The sequence below is a fragment of the Narcine bancroftii genome, chromosome 7 (genome assembly GCF_036971445.1).
Source record: "Narcine bancroftii isolate sNarBan1 chromosome 7, sNarBan1.hap1, whole genome shotgun sequence".
Classification (NCBI taxonomy): Eukaryota; Metazoa; Chordata; class Chondrichthyes; order Torpediniformes; family Narcinidae; genus Narcine; species Narcine bancroftii.
In genome coordinates, this window is record NC_091475.1 from 696,567 (window position 1) to 716,681 (window position 20,115).

The window sequence follows — 20,115 nt, forward strand, 5'->3', positions numbered from 1 at the left end:
GAAAATGTGAAGGTTAAATAAAGGCTGTTAACTGTATTAGGTTAATAAAAAAATTATTTCACATTTTTAAAGCTATAGTGAATGAATATTTCTTCCCAATAAATAGACATTTGCAAAAGGTTGGTTATCCAAGGAATAACTAACCCCTGACTTCTGCTCACAAACAGTTTAACAAACATTCACAAAAAAGAAAGTTAAATAGTGTGTCTTAAGACTGCTAATCACAATCTCATTCAGCATCCCACTGCTTACAACAAAATCTTGTACAAAGACTTCATCCTGGGCACATTTGAACAGAAAAAAAAGGAAATGAATGATTTCAAAGAATATGGGTTGAGATTTAATGGATAGATGTGTTTAATTGGCCATGCGCATTCTCCAGAGAGAAGAGGAAAACAGCCAACTAAAGATTACTTAAGGTACCACAAAAAAATTATTGTATTTAGCTTTAAAGGTAGCAACTGTAGTATATGTGGGTAATGTAATAATTCAAGTGTGTTATTTTAGGGATTTATACTAGGCCTTTTTCACACCATATTGTAAAATGAAGATTCTCAGGAAATTTTTCCGGGAACCCTCCCGTGAAGCTGCAGTGTGAAAAAGTCAGCCCAGGAATTTAAAACCTCGTAGGTATGGCCACGGCCCCAGGAAACGTTCCTGGGCCACCCTCTTCCTGCGGTGTGAAAAGACAAATGGCAGATTGGGGAAGTCTCATGACGTCAGTGCTTGTGTGCTGCGTCAGATTAGCAATTAACATTAAAATTAAATATACTTACCTCCTGACTGCAGTGGGCTGCTTCGGCAGCACAATGCAGGATGATTGGCTGTCCTCGTTAACCATAATTTTCCAGAGCAGTTCCAGCTACATGAGGGATTATGGGAAACAAAGTCAGCCATTTCATCCAGCATTGCAACATGCTGAAGCGAGGGCAGGAGGTGCAGAGGTGGACGGGTGGGCGAGCAACAGATGGCGGGGGACTGGAGGGAGGGAACGAGCAGGTGGGCAGGCGAGTGACAAAAGGAAGGGGGTAAACACATAACGCGTCATTGGCTGGGAGCAAGACCGCTCCCCTAAATTGACAGAGAGGGCAAATTCCTGGCAATTTAGACCGTGATGTGAAAGGTCCAGGAGGTCCTGATTTCCAGGGAATTTCTCCAGAACATAGTAGGGTCACCATTGGCCTGCAGTGTGAAAATAAACCATCAGCCTTTAAAATGTGTCTGGGCATGTTTTTCTCAGTTTAAAAAATACAATTAATAATTTTTACCTGCAGCAACTTCAGAATTGTTTCCTATGCATTTAGCACCATCCTGACATAGCCTGAGCTTAAACTTCCCAGCTCTGGCTTTGAAATGTTAACTTCTCTGAATTCAAACTTCTAATATCTGAAATAATACACATAAAGGAAAACATGCTCAAATGAACAGATTGCAAATCACATACTGTATTTAGAACACCAGCAAAATCCTTTCTCATCCATTTAAACAGAATAAACTGCATCCAGAATGGTTTAGCTACTAGGTTTATTAGTGTACAGTTGTTATTTTATGGTGACCAGTAATCTAATTGTGGAAATTTATTGCACTTTAGCTCAAAAATAAGTTTTTATGAAGCAGGAATACATGAAAAAATATAATGATTGCAACATTTTTTGAAAGGTAAGGGGCATTTTTATTTCTGAGTAGAAAAATTTTGCAATAAGTGTGCCAGCTTCACAAAAATATCACATTAACTCCCCTTCTTACTGCACTGATCTGGTGAAGCCAAGCTGCAGGAAAGTACATTTGGGACCAACAATTTATTGTGGGAGCTCACAGGCAATAAATTTATGAAATCCAAATTAAAGACTTATGAATTAAGGTTTCATTCAGTCCACTATGTTATGAGGTGTATTAAGATGTTTTTATTACCTTAATATTCAAAACAACATAAAGTAAAATACATGTTCAGTTGTAATGTGGGTTGGCTCTAAGGGCACTCAAGAGGAAAGGTTGTTCTCAACCACCAATGGAGGACTGTACATACTTTCAAATATTTTACATAAGCATGGCAGTTCTCCATGGAATATTCTTTCAAATTTGTGTGTATTGTAGACAGTGTGCAGATTGGTTGGGTAATGGTCTTTCAGTACCCAGGAATGCAGAAGATTGCAGAAGGTAGTAAGCACAGCCAAGTCCACCACAGACTCCAACCTCCCAGCCATTGCACTGCCTCAAGAAGGCAGCCAACATGGAGGAGTCACGTAATGGAGTAGAGGCCAGTCGGGAAAACCAGCCCTCTCCAGGAAAATAGGAAAAAAGTTAAGAAAAAGCAAAGCTTAACAAAAATAGAGTACAAGTAATAGGAGATAAAGATACAGAGAAGAGAAAGAAGGTGGCTTCCAAGAAGGAGAAAGTAAAAACAACTGGAAAAAAAGTTAAAAAGTCGCTGGTGAAGAAAGAAGAAGGCCTTACCTGCAGGAAGGAACAGGACACTGTGGTGACGAGGAGCACCTGACCCTCGAGGTCAGTGCCTGGCCTGCAGAGTTGTGACCCACCACTACAAAAATGGCTCTTGGAGCCAAACAAAAGTGCTCAGTGTGCAATCAAAGGAGAAAGAGGACACCAGCGGGAGGGGGCTCAGCAGAGGAGTGGGCTGTCACAGGGCGAGCAGCTGAAGGATGCCCGACACCAGGGCTCTCAGCTGGACGATAAAGAAGACAGCAGAAGAGGGAGCGATGAAACAGATGTGGAAGACAGACGGAAGGAAGATCGACAAGAAGACCAACGTCAGGTAGCACAACAGGCGAGCAGCGCAGGAGGGGAGGTACAGCAACAAGCGGCCCAGCAAGAAGAGGCCTGACAAAGAGATACAAGCAGCTCATCAGGAAAAACAAAAGAGACACAGACACAGAAGAAGAGGAAGAAGAAGACCAAGATCTTCACCGAGAAATAGAAGGTAAAACTGATGAACAGAATATAGATCACTAAAAGAGTTTAACGTAATTAAAAGGAAAATGAAAAGAACAGAAGATAAAATGCAAAGGTTAGAACTGGTAATGACAGAAATAGGGAAAAGAGTAGAGAACGTGGAAGAGTGGGAAATGGCTGTAGAAATGGAAGTGAATGACTTAAGAGAAAAATTGGAAGAAAGTGACAAAAAATTAAAGAGATACAAGTGTTGTTACCTCAGAAAATTGATATGTTTGAAAATTATAGTAGTTAAAACAACATAAAAATAGTGGGCCTGAAGGAGGATGAAGAAGGCACAGACATGAAGGAATTTATAAAAGGATGGATCCCGAAGGTCCTGGGAATGACAGAAATACAGGAAGAAATGGAAATAGGAAGGGCAAACATAGCATTAGCTCCAAAACCAAAGACAGATCAAAAACCAAGATCCCCATCTTAGTAAAATTTTTGAGATACACGACAAGAGAAAATATACTGGAACAGGCAAGGAATAAAATTAGAGAAGATAATAAACCATTGGAATACAAGGGTCAAAAAATATTTTTTTTTTTACCCAGACATAAGTTTTGAACTCTTAAAGAGGAGGAAGGAAATTAATACAGCGAAATCAACTTTATGGAAAAAAAGGTTACAAATTCATATTAAGACATCCAGCCGTGCTTAAAATATTTATACTCAGGGAGCAAAACAGACTGTTCTCGGATCCAGAGAAAGTGCAAGAATTCACAGAACGTTTGAAGAGATGTAACAAGAATGAAGAATGGCAATAAAGTATATATAAAGATGTAAAAACAATGTATATGTAAAGAATCAAAGAGGGAAAAAAGAAGGGAAGGAAGGGAGTAAAGGGGAAAAAGAAGAGAGAGAGCTTTCTTATATGTGTTAAAAAAAGTGTTTTCTGGAGAGGGCTGGGTGGAGGAGGAATAACCGTTACTGCAAAATCAGTTGACGCTGCGAACAAGATCTCAATCCAAATGAAAAGGGGAGTTTTGGTTGCCCGGCAAGGGGTATGGGGCAACTCAGAGAGGGGGGAACCTTTGGGGTTAAGGTATTAGTGGATGTGGGAATTGCAAGGGTACTTTATGTCTTAAATGTGTTGTCATACATTAAGTGTAATGAGAGAAAACTAAGAGATGAAAATAGGGAAAAGGGGGATGGAGGTGGCGAAGAGGTGCATGCAAGATATAAGATGCCCATGTTGAACTATATGGCTATAAACATTAATGGAATACATAACCAAATTAAAAGGAAGAGGCTACTAAATTTATTGAACAAGGAAAACAATAGATATAGCATTTGTGCAGGAAAAGCATTTAACTGAAGTAGAACATAACAAACTAAAGAGAGACTGGGTAGGACAAGTAACAGCAGCATCCTATAATTCAAAAGCTAGAGGTGTAGCCATACTAGTTAACAAAAATGTACCAATCAAAATAAAGGAGGAAATAATAGATCTGGCAGGGAGGTATGCAATGATAAAGTGTCAGATATACTCAGAATTTTGGAATTTGCTCAATATATATGCACCTAATGAGAAGGATCAAAAGTTTATGCAGGATATTTTTTTGAAGATTGCAGACACCCAAGGAAACATATTGATGAGGGGATTTTAACCTTAATTTGGACCCAATGTTAGATAAAACTGGACAAAAAATGAGTAAAAAGAATAAAGTAGCCAAAGTTATGGTTAAATCAATGCAGGAAATGAAACTTATGGATATATGGAGGAGGCCACAACCAAGAGAGAAGGAATTTTCATATTATCGAGAAGGCACAAAACTTACTCAAGGATTGATATGTTTTTGTTGTCAGCCCATATTCAAGGGAGAATTAGGAAAACTGAATATAAAGTTAGACTACTATCAGATCATTCACCCCTATTATTAGCAATAGAACTGGAGGACATCCCACCAAGAACATATAGATGGAGGTTAAACTCCATGCTACTTAAAATACAGGAATTTTGGGAGTTTATTGAATGCCAAATTAAAACATATTTTGAAATAAACACAGGATCAGTGAAAGACAAATTTATATTATGGGACGCAATGAAAGCCTTCATTAGAGGGCAGAAAATAAGTTATGTGACTAAGATGAAAAAGGATTACAATCGGGAAATAGAGCAGTTGGAAAGAGAGATAATGTACAGAAAAGGAATTAGTAAAAAGGGATGATATAACGAAAAGGAGAGAATTGGTGGACAAAAAAATTAAATATGAAACATTACAAACGTACAAGGTGGAGAAGAACATAATGAAAACAAAAGTATTATGAACTGGGAGAAAAAACACATAAAATATTAGCCTGGCAACTTAAAACAGAACAAGCTAAAAGAACAAGACTGGCATCAAGGAAAAAGGACAAACAAATTACATATAATCCAACAGAGATTAATGAAAATTTTAAGGAATTTTATGAACAATTGTATCAAACTGAGAACGAGGGGAAAGATAATAAAATAGAGGAATTTTTAGCTAAAACTGAACTACCAAAATTGCAAGAAGAGGAACAAAACAATCTAATAAAACCATTTGAAATAGAGGAAGTACAGGATATATTAAAAAAGCTGCCGAACAATAAAACACCAGGAGAGGATGGATTTCCAGTAGAATTCTATAAAACATTTAAAGAGTTATTAATTCCTCCTCTCCTGGAAGTAATGAACCAGATAGAAGAAACACAAAACTTGCCAGATTCATGTAAGACAGCAATAATTACAGTAATACTAAAGACAGGGAAGGATCCACTAACACCAGCATCATATAGACCAATATCTCTACTTAATTCAGACTATAAGATAATAGCAAAATTATTAGCAGATTGGTCAATTGTGTACCTAAAACAGTAAAACAAGATCAAACTGGATTTATTAAGAAAAGACGAACAGCGGACAATGTCTGCTAACTTATTAATCTAATCCATGCAGTTCAAGGAAATAAGAAACCACAGTGGCTGTTGCTCTAGACGCAGAAAAAGCCTTTGACAGAATAGAGTGGAATTACTTATTTAAAGTATTACAGAAGTTCAATCTACCAGGAAAATATATAAATTTGATTAAAGCATTGTATAATGGACCATTGGCGAAAGTAACAGTAAATAGATATGTATCGAATCTCTTTAAATTAAGTAGGTCAACTAGACAGGGTTGTCCACAATCCCCCTCATTGTTTGACTTAGCAATAGAACCTTTGGCAGAACTGATAAGAATAGAATAGAAAATAAAAGAAATAAAAATAAAGGAGGAGTATAAAATCAGCTTATTTGCAGATGACATCATCATATACCTAACAGAACCAGAATTATCAATAAAAGAATTACATAAGAAATTGAAAGAATATGGAGAAATATCGAGGTACAAGATCAACACAAATAAAAGTGAAGTGATGCCAATGAGCAACGTAGACTATACAGAATTTAAAAAAGAATCACCATTTAAATGCCAAGCACAAGCAATCCAATACCTAGGGATCAGGTTAGATAATAACTTAAGCCAATTGTACAAACTAAATAATCAGCCACTAATAAAGAAATTGCAGGAAGTCTTAGAACATTGGAAAGAATTACCGCTCACATTGATAGGGAGGGTAAACTGCATTAAAATGAATGTGTTCCCAAGGATACAATACTTATTTTAAACATTACCAATTCCCTTAACAGAAAACTTCTTTAAGGAACTAAAGAGAATAATAAGGAAATTCTTGTGGAAAGGGAAGAATCCAAGGGTAGTATTAGATAAATTAGCAGAGAGGTATAATCAAGGTGGTTTGCAGTTACCAAATTTTAGAAATTATTATAAAGCCACACAATTAAGGTATTTATCAGATTTTTACCATACTGGACTAAGTTAGAACTAGATAAAGTAGGGGAAAAGGTACTGGAACATTTACTTTATAAGTGGGATGAAAAGCTGGTGCAATATAAAAACTCACCAGTACTGCATCATTTACTTAATATATGGAAGAAGATCCACTTAGAAAGGAAAAAAATGAATTATCAAATACCAAAATGACTATTGATGTAAAATCCGCTAATCCCTTTTACAATAGACCACCTTTCCTTTAGAGAATGGGAGAGAAAAGGAATCAAAAGAATAGAAAATTGTTTTTTGGGAAATAATTTATTAACATTGGAACAGTTGAAGTATAAATATGGTACAATGTTTGTATATCATCAATTGAAAGCTTATTTAAAGGATAAATTGGGAAACAGCTTGAGATTACCTGAAGGAAGCAGCTTTGATTATGTGATTACAGATACAATGATAATCAAAAGATTTATAACCAACATGTACATTAAGCTGCAAGATAAGGAAAATGAAATAAACTATAAACCTAAGCAGAAGTGGGAAAAGGATTTAAACATAAAGATAAAAAATGAAGTATGGGAAAAGTTATGTTCTGGAACTATGAAGAATACAATAAACACAAGGTTACACATGATACAGTATAATTGGTTACACAGGGTATATATTACTCCCCAAAAATTAAACAAAATGGGATTCAACATTATCGGATAGATGTTTTCGCTGTATGAAGGAAATGGGAACAACATTACATGCAACTTGGGCACGTACAATATAAATACGTATTGGGAAGAATTAAATCAGATACTAAATAAAATTACAAAAAATAACATACCAAAAAAACCAGAGATATTTCTTTTAAGTAACAAAAGAAGTAGAGAATTAGGCCTCAAATTGGATAAAATGCAAAAAAAATTCATTATGATAGCCTTAGCGATAGCAAAAAAATGTATAATGTCAACTTGGAAAATGGAAGAGAGCATGAGAATACAGCAATGGTACATGGAAATGAATAAATGTATTCCATTGGAAAAAATAACATAAAATTTAAAAAATAAAGTCACAATGTTTGAACAAATTTGGGAACCATACATGGAACATATCAGAGAGAACTTGCCTACAGCCTCCATCCCCTAAAATGAGAATGAAAATGATAAGACAAAATGACCAGATTCAGTGGGTAATAAATAGATGACGCAGTTTTCTTGTTTATTTTCCTTTGTGTGAAAATATTGTTTTATGGTTTCATTGTATTGTATATGTTGAATATTTATGGGTTTTGGAGGGTGGTGGATAGAGGGGAGGGATGGAAAGGGGGGGAAAAAGGGGGAGAAAAGACCACTGTGTAAATTTCATGAGATACGTTTGTACATATTTTGGTTGATATGATTCGCAGTGTGAAAAATAAAAAAATATTAAAAATGTTTAAAAAGAAGGCAGCCAACATTATACGGACCCCCATCACCACGGTCACAACGTCTTCACACTACCTTTAAGAATGTACAGAATCCTGAAGTCCAGCAGCGCAAGTTTCAAAATGTTTTTTTCCACCACAACTATCAGGCTCTTGAACTTCTCCTACTGCTACCCCTTACTACTCTGCTTATAACCTTCTCCAGAACCCCAAAATAACCTCTATGTACAATTAGAACATTACTTTTTCCTACACGACTGTAACTCTGAGTATTTATCTATCTTTTATATTTATTATTTCTTTCTTCCCTGTAATTTAACGTATACTTTTGGAATTTCTTTAAAGTACCTTTTTTGCCTGCAGCAAGTAAGAATTCTGCTGCATATGTACTTATGCGTATGACAATAAATCATTATCATGTTTCCTCTATCTTCCTAAACAAACCTTCAATATATTTTGTAATCCAGTTAACCTTACCATCTTGCCTCCCATCTTTATGGGTACATGCTGGGCCTCAAATCTTACAGATTGTTTTTTAAAATATTCCCACTTGTCTAATGTCATTTTACCTGCAAGTATCTGCTCCCAATCAACTCACCAGATTCTCCCTTGCAATATTTAAATCAGCCTACCCCAATTTAAGACCTTACTTGAGGTTGAAGTTTATCCCCTTCCAGAACTATCAAACTCACAGAAATATAGAACCACAGAACATTACAGGAGAGAAACAGGCCCCTTCAGCCATTCCAGTCTGTGCCGAACCTTTTTTTTTGTCTAGTCCCACTGACCTGCACCCAGTCCATAGATGTAAGAAAGGTTGAGGCCTATGGGCAGTGAAATCGATGGTGGAGGGTTACAGAGGTCGGCTGAAGGGCCACCCTGCTGTACTGTTCCATATTCTAACAGAGAGCAGGCAGCCTTGCCTCTCACACACTCAGCTCTTCCCTAAACACGGTACTAAAACTATATTGTGCTCTGCTGCAAGTGTAGGAGTTCTTCAAGAAAACTCTCATTTAATTCAACTCTTATTCCTCTCAGGAGAAACATTTGAAAGAACAGTTTTAGAACAAATGAGAAAAAATGTTCTCAAAGTGTTTCCCCACCAACTCTTCCATGACTTGACCAGAATCATTTCCCATTTTTGTGCAACCTGTGTTTGTGATACAGGTCCCATATGCTCCAAATCAATTCCAATAATACAATTTCTTAAAAAAACCCTCCTACAATGGCTCTTTAACTATGCATTCATCTGTCCTATCCATCTGTTTCTCTCCTCAATAGCATGTGGCACAGGGAGAGATCCTGAGATTTCAACTCACAGGTCCTGCTTTGAACCTTCCGCCTTACATCTAAAAGTCACTTGGCAGGACCTCATCCCTCTTGTTGCTTTATGATGTTAGTAACACCCTTTTACCGAGCTATTGCCCCTCTCCATAAAGGATGTTATGTTTCTGATAAGAAACAGCCCTGTACTTAGCAACACATCATCATGGAGTCTTGCTGTCAGCCACAGAAGCACCTGTCTGATTCACTCACCTACCATGAGAGCTGATTCAATATCCTAACATGAGGGCTTTTCCCTAATGCCACAAACTTCACTGCTGCAGCCACCCTTCTCAGAAAGGCTGTTCCCCTCTCCCTAATAATATCCAACATGGTAAACCTGTTTGAGAGGACAAAAGTAAGGGTGAAAGGGAAAAAGTTTAAGGGGAATGTTAGTGGAACTTCTTCACACAGAGACTAGAGGAACAAGCTGTCAGCTGAATGCAGTCTCAATTTTAACATTTAAGAAAAAAATTGGACAGGTACATGGATGGGAGTTGGGGGGGGTATTGTTTGGGGGAACATGAAGGGCTATGAACTGGATTCAGGTCAGTGGAAATGACAATAATAGTTTGGCACAGACGAAAAGGGTCAAAGGCCCTGTTTTCAGTGCTGTATCATTTTATGGTTCCAATAACCACAGGAGACCCCTTCACTACCTGCTTGCACCTATTGCCCTTCTTTGATGTCAGCCATCAGTTTTTCTGTACCTATGGCAGGACTGTTCTGCTATCCATGGCATTTTCCACAACTTGGATGCTCCTTAGCAAGGAGAACCACAGCTTCAACTACCCAAAGCAGCTTGACAGAAGCTGTAGCTAGTCTCACTGCTTTAGTTTTTTTAAAACTTTATTTATTCGTTCAAAAAACAAATCATATATGACATCTTCTTTCTTTCTTTGGCTTGGCTTCGGGGACGAAGATTTATGGAGGGGTAAATGTCCACGTCAGCTGCAGGCTCGTTTGTGGCTGACAAGTCCGATGTAGGACAGGCAGACACGGTTGCAGCGGCTGCAGGGGAAAATTGGTTGGTTGGGGTTGGGTGTTGGGTTTTCCTCCTTTGTCTTTTGTCAGTGAGGTGGGCTCTGCAGTTTTCTTCAAAGGAGGTTGCTGCCCGCCGAACTGTGAGGCGCCAAGATGCACGGTTGGAGGCGATATCAGCCCACTGGCGGTGGTCAATGTGGCAGGCCCCAAGAGATTTCTTTAGGCAGTCCTTGTACCTTTTCTTTGGTGCACCTCTGTCACGGTGGCCAGTGGAGAGATCACCATATAACACGATCTTGGGAAGGCGATGGTCCTCCATTCTGGAGACGTGACCTACCCAGCGCAGTTGGATCTTCAATAGCGTGGATTCGATGCTGTTGGCCTCTGCCATCTCGAGTACTTCGATGTTAGGGATGAAGTCACTCCAATGAATGTTGAGGATGGAGCGGAGACAACGCTGGTGGAAGCGTTGAAAAGCCATGAAAAGCCATATATGACATATGCAGCAATTAAACATGAACATTTATATATATATATATATATATATATATATACACATATATAAAAAGAAGAAAAAAAATCCCCCCCTTCAGCCAACTCTCCTAAGGAGAGCCTTAAAAAAAGAAAAAATATTTAAAAAAAGTTAAATATACATATTGAAATCTAATCAATATAAATTGAAATGTAAATATTCTGTATAACAGCCACTTATTAATAAAAAATTATAATTATCATGCAAAACATATGTAATTTTTTCCATTATTAAACAATGTTTCATCTCATTATGCCATCCATTAATATCAATCATATTTGTATCTTTCCACGTATTAGCAATACATTTTTTCGCTACGGACAGATTGGGTCTTTATTCTTTGGAGCGTAGAAGGTTGAGAGGGGATTTGATAGAAGTATTTAAGATTATGAAAGGGATAGACAGAGTGGATGTGGATAGACTATTTCCGTTAAGAGGAGGAAAGATTAAAACAAGAGGACATGAGTTAAGAATTAAGGGGCAGAGGTTTAGAGGTAACATGAGGGGGAACTTCTTTACTCAGAGAGTGGTAGCTGTGTGGAATGATCTTCCGGGAGAAATAGTGGCGGCGGAGTCAATTGTATTATTTAAGAAAAGGTTGGACAGGTATATGGATGAGAGGAAGATGGAGGGTTATGGGCATTGTGCAGGGAGGTGGGATTAGAAAGGGGTGTTTGGTTCGGTGCGGACTAGAAGGGCCTAATGGCCTGTTTCCGTGCTGTAATTGTTATGTTATGTTATGGATAAAGCTAAATATACAAAAGCTGAAACTTATCTAATCCCAAGCCTTTCAGAGGTTGCAAACTACCCAATAAAAATACTGTCGGATCTAAAACTATTTTAATCTTATACAGATATTCTAAAAATGATTGAATTTTCTTCCAAAAAGATTGTATATGTATACATGACCAAACAGCATGAAAAAAAATTCCCACCGTATCACCACATCTAAAACACAAATCTGATTCATTAAAACCATATTTTTTAAATTTTTCAGGTGTCAAATATAATTGATGTAAAAACAAACTGTAATTAATCATTGCATAACGTGCATTTATCAATCTAGTTACACTATCTAACCAATCCTCTTCAGAAAACGTAAAACCAATATCCGCTTCCCATTTAATTTTAGATCTATCCCAACCCTTTTTATCCATTACCACCCTGTAATATTTGACACATAGATGAAATATAACCCTCCTCTGGTACCTTCATAAGAAAAGTCTCAAATTTAGTCATTTTAGGTAAAATCATATCTCTACCAAACATACATTTTACCAAAGATTGAATTTGATAATAAAGAAATAAAGAGTTCTTATCAATACCAAAATCTTCCCTCATCTGATTAAAAGATAAAAACTTACCCTCTTTAAAACAATCTCCCAAATTTTTCACACCTTTAAATCTCCAATGCAATAAACTTTGATTATGTATTGAAAAAGAAATAAGTTGATTATTATACACGGAGTCAAAGCCAATAATTTACCCCTAGAACCTATCATTTTATTTTTCTTTATCCATAACTTCATTAAACGTTTTAGTATAGGCACATTATATTGTTGTGACAAATTCATATTCCACCTAAACAAAAATTGATGTATTTCAAATTCAGAAATACTTGCCATCTCAATTTTAGCCCAACTAGGAGGCCGTACCAAATCCATCAATGAATAATTTTGAAAATGTGGTAAACGTAATCCCCTAACTCATATTTCCAAGTTAATTTATTCAAAGCTACTCTAGAAAATTTACCCCTCCATAAAAGCTCCCTAACCATTTTATTTAAATCTTGAAAAAAATTTTTTATCAAGTCTCACTGCTTTAGTATAATTTCTTGTGCATAAAATGTATAAATGCAAGTCATTTTGTGGAGTTTTGCATGGAGTTAACATTGTAGCATCATTTCTTATTTTCCCAAGGAAAAAGACTGATTGATAGTCTGGATGAAGCATAACTGGCCAAGGCACAGCTCTGAGGACCTCTGACAAAGATGCCAGTGAAGTAATATTCCAGTCACCAGAGGTCCTTCCCTTTGATCTGCATTGACCTGAAGTTTTGCTTTAGCTATTTGATGATATATTTTGTCAAACACTACCTAGATGTTGAGGGGTATCGACCCCGCTTGCAGCATTCAGCTTATGTCCTTTCTAAGGACTGGAGCTGAGTGGTTCTGACAAAACCTAAGTCGAACTTTGATGGGTGTAGTGCTGCCAGAGCTCACTGGAGCACTGCTCCAGCACCTCATGGCCCTACTGTGGTAAATCACTGTTGCATATAATTCTCTAGTCAGGCACATCTATTGGCCGGTTGTACCTGTGGTCCTGCCCCACAGACTCCTGTATAAAGGTGACTGTTCCACAGCCCCCTCCTCAGTGCAGGATAGCCAAAAAGTATGGATCTACCTTTCTTCTGAAGTGAATAAAAGCCTTTTGGTTTCTCAACAACAGTTTTTCGAGTAATTGATGGTGCATCACCCCCCCCCCCACCGCCCCCCACCCCCTGCTAAGTGCTATTCTGGACATACAAGGAACCTGTTTCTTCCACGGTCAGTCGTTTTTGCTCCTCATTCTACAGTTCACTTTCAATTATACAATACCAAATACAATATGGCAGCCACCAAGGCCAGGTCTCGCAAGATTTCCTTGTCACCTTTTTTGGTGATCTCCAGCGCCTAAAAAATTAGCACTGCACTCCTGAAGCGCAGGTTATTCCTACATGTTCTTTCTAGAGTCCAACATGCAGATTGAGAGCCTGACTCTCATTTTTTAACCTTGCTTGTCGCTTGATTTTTTTCACCTGAATTTTGTTGCTTTGTTCTTTACTGCAGCCAATCTCAATTGTGCATGCAGGACTTGGCTCTTTTCTTTGCACATGCATGATGTTTGACAGACCGACTCTTTAATCGTCTTCCCTTCCCTGATTTATTGCACATCTTAATACTCTCCATTATTTACTGCAGTTTTTCATATGTGATTATGCTAGTAATTGCATGCTTGACAATTCATCTCATTCCAAGATAAAGAGGGCAAAAGCTGCTGTTCCACAAACCCCGCAAATTACTCTAAAATCATCACCAATTGTAACTGAACCTTGTAGAAGGAGCAAATTATCGACATGATTTTATGCTCATAAGTGTCTGAGGTTGCAGGTTCTGAATGTCCCCTTTCTTTCAAGTTTCACCTTTGGCCGAACTGATTAGCATATTCAGGTGTCTACAAACTGACCTCAACAGCCTCAAGAAGGAAATCCCATGTTTCTAGTGTTCTGTAACAGGGGCTTACTCTTTGACCTGCTGAGCTTCTCCAGCATTTTACTTTAACTACAGTATCTACAGAATTTTGTGATTTGCTTGTAACAGAGGCTTTGCCATTTGGTCTAAAATGACAATGACCAAAAATCACGAATGCAATGGGGAAAATGCGTCTCAGGAATGCACATGAAACAAGGCGACATGAACGGAGTAGATCAGCTGGAAGTTTCCACAAACCATGTCACATTCTTGGAAATACCCAAGATGAAGTCAGCATAAGAGCTTCATCGCACGGAGGTGGCCCTCGTTGAAGGTAAACTAATTGAGTTAGCTAGATTAGCACAAAACCTGTTTCATGGTCTTCTCCTTTATCCCGATCTGTACGTGATCACCTATCTGGTAAGCATCTTGCAGAGAAAGCAGGGAACTGTCAGCTCTTGTTTAGGACCTGAATGAATCCCATAAACAAAGTCAACAGTTGCACCTATCACATTCACCATTTCAGCTGGCATCTCATTCCACTCACCCACCACTCTCTGTGTGAAGTTCACCCTCGTGTTTGCCCTAAACTTTTCCCCTTTCACCCTTAACTCGTGTCCTCTGGTTTGTATCTCACCTACCCTCAGTGGAAAAATCCAACCTACATTTACTCTGTCTGCCCCCCTCAAATTTTAAATACCTCGATCAAATCTCCCCTCATTCTTCTTCGCTCCAGGGAATAAAATCCTAACCTGCTTAATCTTTCCCTGTAACTCAGTTCCTGAAGTCCGGGCAATATCCTAGTCAATCTTCTCTGCACTCTTTCTCCCTTATTGATATCTTTCCTGTAGTTAGGTGACCAAATTTCCACACAATACTCCAAATTTGGCCTCATCAATGTCTTATACAACTTTACCATAAGATCCTAACTCCTAGACTCAATACTTTGATTTATGAAGACCAATATGCCAAAAGCGCTATATATAACTCTATCCACCTGTGATATCACTTTCAAGGAATGATGTATCTGTGTTCCCTGATCCCTCTGTTCTACTACGCTCCTCAGTGCCCTACCATTTATCGTGTAGGTCCAACCAACTCTCCGTCCCTTTGTCATGAATTCTTGAGATAGACCCTTGAGCAAGATGTTGCACAGTACCACAATCCTTTATACAAACATTGCTGTGTGCTCAATATTTTGGGAGACATTTGAGAACTATGTGAAAACACATCTCAATTTCTCGCAGTTTGTTTTTTTGCTCCAGGTTCTGGCCTCTGCAGTCCCTGATGTCTCAATTCACAACATTATTTGAATGTTCATTTAAAACCGCAGCATTGATATGATTTTACATTTTGCACAAACTGCATATTTGGAGTATTTCTGTAAAGGTAACCATGTCTGATTCTATTAAAGAAAGTCATAGCAATGGTGCAAGTTACATACTTTCCATGATTTAATTTCCATAAACTGAGGCAAGCATTGTCTAATGCTGGTAATCAACCAACCATGTCAAAACTATTCCCTCATGCAGTGCACATTTCATATTATTGCAATTTAGATCATATTAATTTACATAAAAAGAACAAATAATTGGATACCTTGCAGATGTTATTTTTATGACATCTGTTAAAATAAATAAAAGCTGTGAATTTATTTTTAATCCATGTTCAGCATAATTTGTTCTCAAAGTATTTACTGATAAGTTATCAGCTATGGTTCAGTTGGTAATGTTTTCTTCTCAGGAAGTTGTTTTGAAGATCTGCCAGAGATCTGAAAGTCACCCCTTCCTCACAATATAGCAAGAGTATGATATTCTTGAATGTATCATCAAATGAAGAGCCAAACTTAGGTCCCATATGACCTAAACATATGGATTTATGGGTCTGAGGTACTATTTTAAGAAGATTTGATGTACATTCTCCAGCTATGAGCATTTTTCTTCAACCAACAGATCTAGTCAGGATCAGATTAGTATCCTGAAGTCACAAAAGGCCCTAAAGTATTTTGATTAATATTATGGTAAAACGCGAAAGTCTTCTGACACTGTAAGTGAGATAAAAACACAATGCTGGGAAACTCAGCAGGTCAAACAGTGTTCGTTCTACAGCAAAGATAAAGATACATAATCTTGATGAAGGCCTCAAACCAGAAACGCTGGATATGTATTTTTACCTTTGCTACATATACTGTTTGACCTGCTGAGTTTCCCAGCATTGTGTTTTTCCTTTCATTAATATTATTTTTGCTCTTGCTGTCTGTAACACAATTGAAATCAGTTCATCGTGTTCAAGTGTTGTATTAGATTCCTGGTCTGTTCCTATTTGTAATGAGATTTCAGTGTACTCCCTCCACCCCCCCCCCCCCTCCACCCCACCCCCCTACCTTTTAAATGTGTTCAAATATTTCTCTTGATTCAGTTTATTGTCTTTGTTTAATTTAATTTCTTCAATTCCATTGCAACCCAGTGAGTTAAGCAATTTCAAAACTAATAACTTTCCAACAACACGGCTGACAGGAAATATTGCCATTGGCAACACATATTGGAAATTCTAGTCCGCACAGTGAATAATGTTCCAATCATTCCAATTAGGAGTTTGTATTTATGTAAAGCTCCCTGCACTCCATCAAAGTTGAATTTCATCCTCAATGCAGTTTACTCACTAGTGCTTAACATCCAAGTTATAAAGATCAAAAAGCTATTCCTTTTACCTTGCCATGAGCAGCACGGTTTGCAATAATGGTGAAATACACATAATTATTTTTTTAATTGATCTTATAATTTGATAAGTCAATGGAATGAATAACGTAAGCAGAGAACAGGAGCAGCATGAATATTGTGTTTATTGCCTACTCCTAAAATTAATGTCAACCCAAAGAACAGCTTTCCTAAAACTTGCTCCTCAAAATGAGAAAAGTTATTTGAGTTTTCATGATTATTATCATCTGATTGTACAACAAGATGAAACAATGTTCTCTGGTCCTCGCTGCAAAAACATGCAAACACACCTACATACAAATGAAATATATGCAGGACATATATACATAAATAAAAATGATTAAATATTGTAAAATAAAGAGTAGACTCAGAGAGTTTCTATGAGCAGTTCATCAGTCCTTCACCAGTCTCACTGCCCATGGGAAGAAGCTGTTTCTCAGCCTGGTGGTTCTGGCTCTGATATTCCTGTATCTCTTTCCCGATGGGAGTAGCTGGATGTAGTGTGATAGGAGTTCTTGATGATTTTGGGAGCCCTCTACAAACAACAATCTCGGTAAATCACTTCGGTGGGACATACGGAGACCCCAATGATCCTCTCTGTCACTCTTATGGTCCTGTGGATTGTGTTCCAATCCAATGTTCTACTGCAACCGTACCTCACGGTGATGCAGCTGGCCAAGATGTTCTCGATAGCGCTGCTACAGAAAGTAAACAGGATGGTGGACGGTAGCTTTCCCTGCCTCAGTCTTCTCAGGAAGTGCAGTCACTGTTGCACCTTCCTGATAATTAAAGAGATGTTGTGTGTCCAGGGTAGGTCACTTTTTAAGTGGACTCTGAAGAACCTGATGCTCTCTACTCTCTCCACTACAGAGCTATTAATGTTTAGAGAGGGTGGTTGTCCCTGGTCCTCCTGAAATCCACAATTATCTCCTTTGTCTTGTCCATACTGAGACTTGGGTTTTTATCCTCGCACCATTTCACGAGATTCTCCATCTTTCTCTGCAGTGCAGCTCATTATTGTTGCTGAGGCTCCTCATGTTATCCGCAAACTTTATGATACTATTGGAGCTGGATCTGGCAATGCAGTCGTCGGTCAGTAGTGTGAACAGGAATGAGCTGAGGCCTCAGCCCTGAGGTGCCCCAGTGCTCAGTGTGATGGTGTTCAGCTGACAACCCGGATAGATTGTGGAGTTTGGTTAGGAAGTCCAGAACCAAGTTACAGAGAGGGATGTTGGGTCCCAGCAAGGACAGCTTTTTCACCAGGGTCTGGGGGATGAACTATCAAATGCCAAGCTGAAGTCAACGAAAAGCAGTTTGGTGTATGAGGCATTGTTTTCCGGGTGAGTCAGGATGGGATGGAGGGACAAGGTTTTAGCATCATTAGTGGAATGGTTTCTTCAATAGGTGAATTGATATCGGTCCAGCGTCTCTGGAAGGCGCATTTTGATGCATGCCATCCCCAGACACTCGAAGCATTTCATGTGTTTCATGTGCTAGGGTCTAACCTTTGTGTGTATTGAAATGTTATTATGACAGACCTCGCACCAAACACGAGTTGACCCGTTACACATTTATAAAGAATTTCAAGGCCTAGTTGTCCGCCTAAACCCAGATGCCTGTTTTTACTTTTATTGATGCTCAGCTATTTCTTCAGAAAATAACATTCCTACAATCAACCTTCCCCAAAAGTATTTTTCTGTAGGAAACACGTTGAAATGCTTCCACGTTATAAAATGAGATGCAATTATGAGTAAATATTGTTATTAACAAATTAAATGGATAGAAAAAATATGCCAATTTACTTTGTACAATATTTTTAGGTTGATTGAACATTGAGCCATATGTAGAACTGCCTCAGGGGTACATTTTTAACTGAGATCCTACTGTATTATATCTATAATAAAGACTCTCACAAAGTATTCTGAAGCTCTGGTGATCTCCCAGGGTGGCTTCAGTCTCGCAGTTCCAGCCAGATGTCTATCAATCAAGCCAACTCTATCAACCCAAGAATAAAGCTCGAGCTTCAGACATTGCTTGGCACAAAGTGGTGTCAGGTCTGTTGTGCATTAAGCACATGCACAAGGGTATCAGATGCCTCTACTGGACGTCTGACTTCGTCAAATGGTTATGTTTGTGCAGGTGGTCACTCACCACCAGATTCTGAATAATTCAGATGGCAAAGACAGCAAGGTTCAAAAACTGTGCGCTAAGGAAGGTCAGAGTGGTGAGTGACGTGTTTGTTTAGATATTAATCCTTTTATCCAGAGCTAACCCTTTGAGAACTAAATAACTGGCACAAGACTCTCTCTAAAACCCTTTATCCATTTACATATGAAAAAATTGGAATTAAGAATCTTTTGCAAATAAAAAAATACATTTTCGAGAAAAACCCTTTTTGGTCCTTTGTGGTTCATGTAACAGGTGAGGGTAGTGCAGTAGAATAAAAAGACCAATTTTGTATTTTGTAGCCTTAGTACATTTAAGATCTGCACAGCCGCTTCCAACAAGTTGGGGTTTACATCTTTTGACTTATTACGAGCTGATTCAAACAAGATGTGCAATGTACAGTGCTATACAAGATCATCTATCTTAGTAATAGCTTTCTTGTCAGCCTCAAGCAGAGACACAGATGGAAGGCTGAGTGTTTCCCAACATAGATATAAAGGAAACAGTGCTTTCCCTCTTTCTCCTTTATTTCCCTCCCCTTCTGATATCGAAGAGGGCAATGACAATAAACTCAGTTGGTGAACCTTTGTACAGCTGATTAAGATAAGTGCTCACTTTCATTTGTTCATTTTGTTAAAAAAAATACCTCTGCAATTATTTTACATTTACAAATTTTATCCTATTTTCTGAATAGAACAATTTGTAACGATTGGAAATTCTTGGTTGCAACTATGACAAGGGCATTTCTCTCGAGTGGATATAGATTATGAACTCTTTGGACTACTTTCATGTTAATCCAATAATTTCCTCAACTAACATCCACACATATGTACTTTCTAAGAAATGAGCCATCATAATAATAATGAACCTTGATTGACTATGGCCTCTTGCTACTAGAAGTTATGGATCAAGGTAGTACTGTGTTCCACAAGTCATCAGAATCAGGATTTATTGTCATGAACAAGTCATGAAATTCAGTGTTTTGAGGCAGCGTCA

General features: G+C 38.0%; 1 long non-coding RNA gene across 3 annotated transcripts in view; it reads right to left on the bottom strand.

Moving 5' to 3' along the window:
* The window catches only part of LOC138739742 (uncharacterized), a 163,611-nt gene that overhangs the window by 137,232 nt on the left and 6,264 nt on the right, over positions 1-20,115 (bottom strand). For all 3 annotated transcript variants that reach the window (XR_011342381.1, XR_011342382.1, XR_011342380.1), the window contains exon 2: positions 1,269-1,386. This is a non-coding gene — a long non-coding RNA (uncharacterized lncRNA). The remainder of the gene's footprint in view (positions 1-1,268; positions 1,387-20,115) is intronic.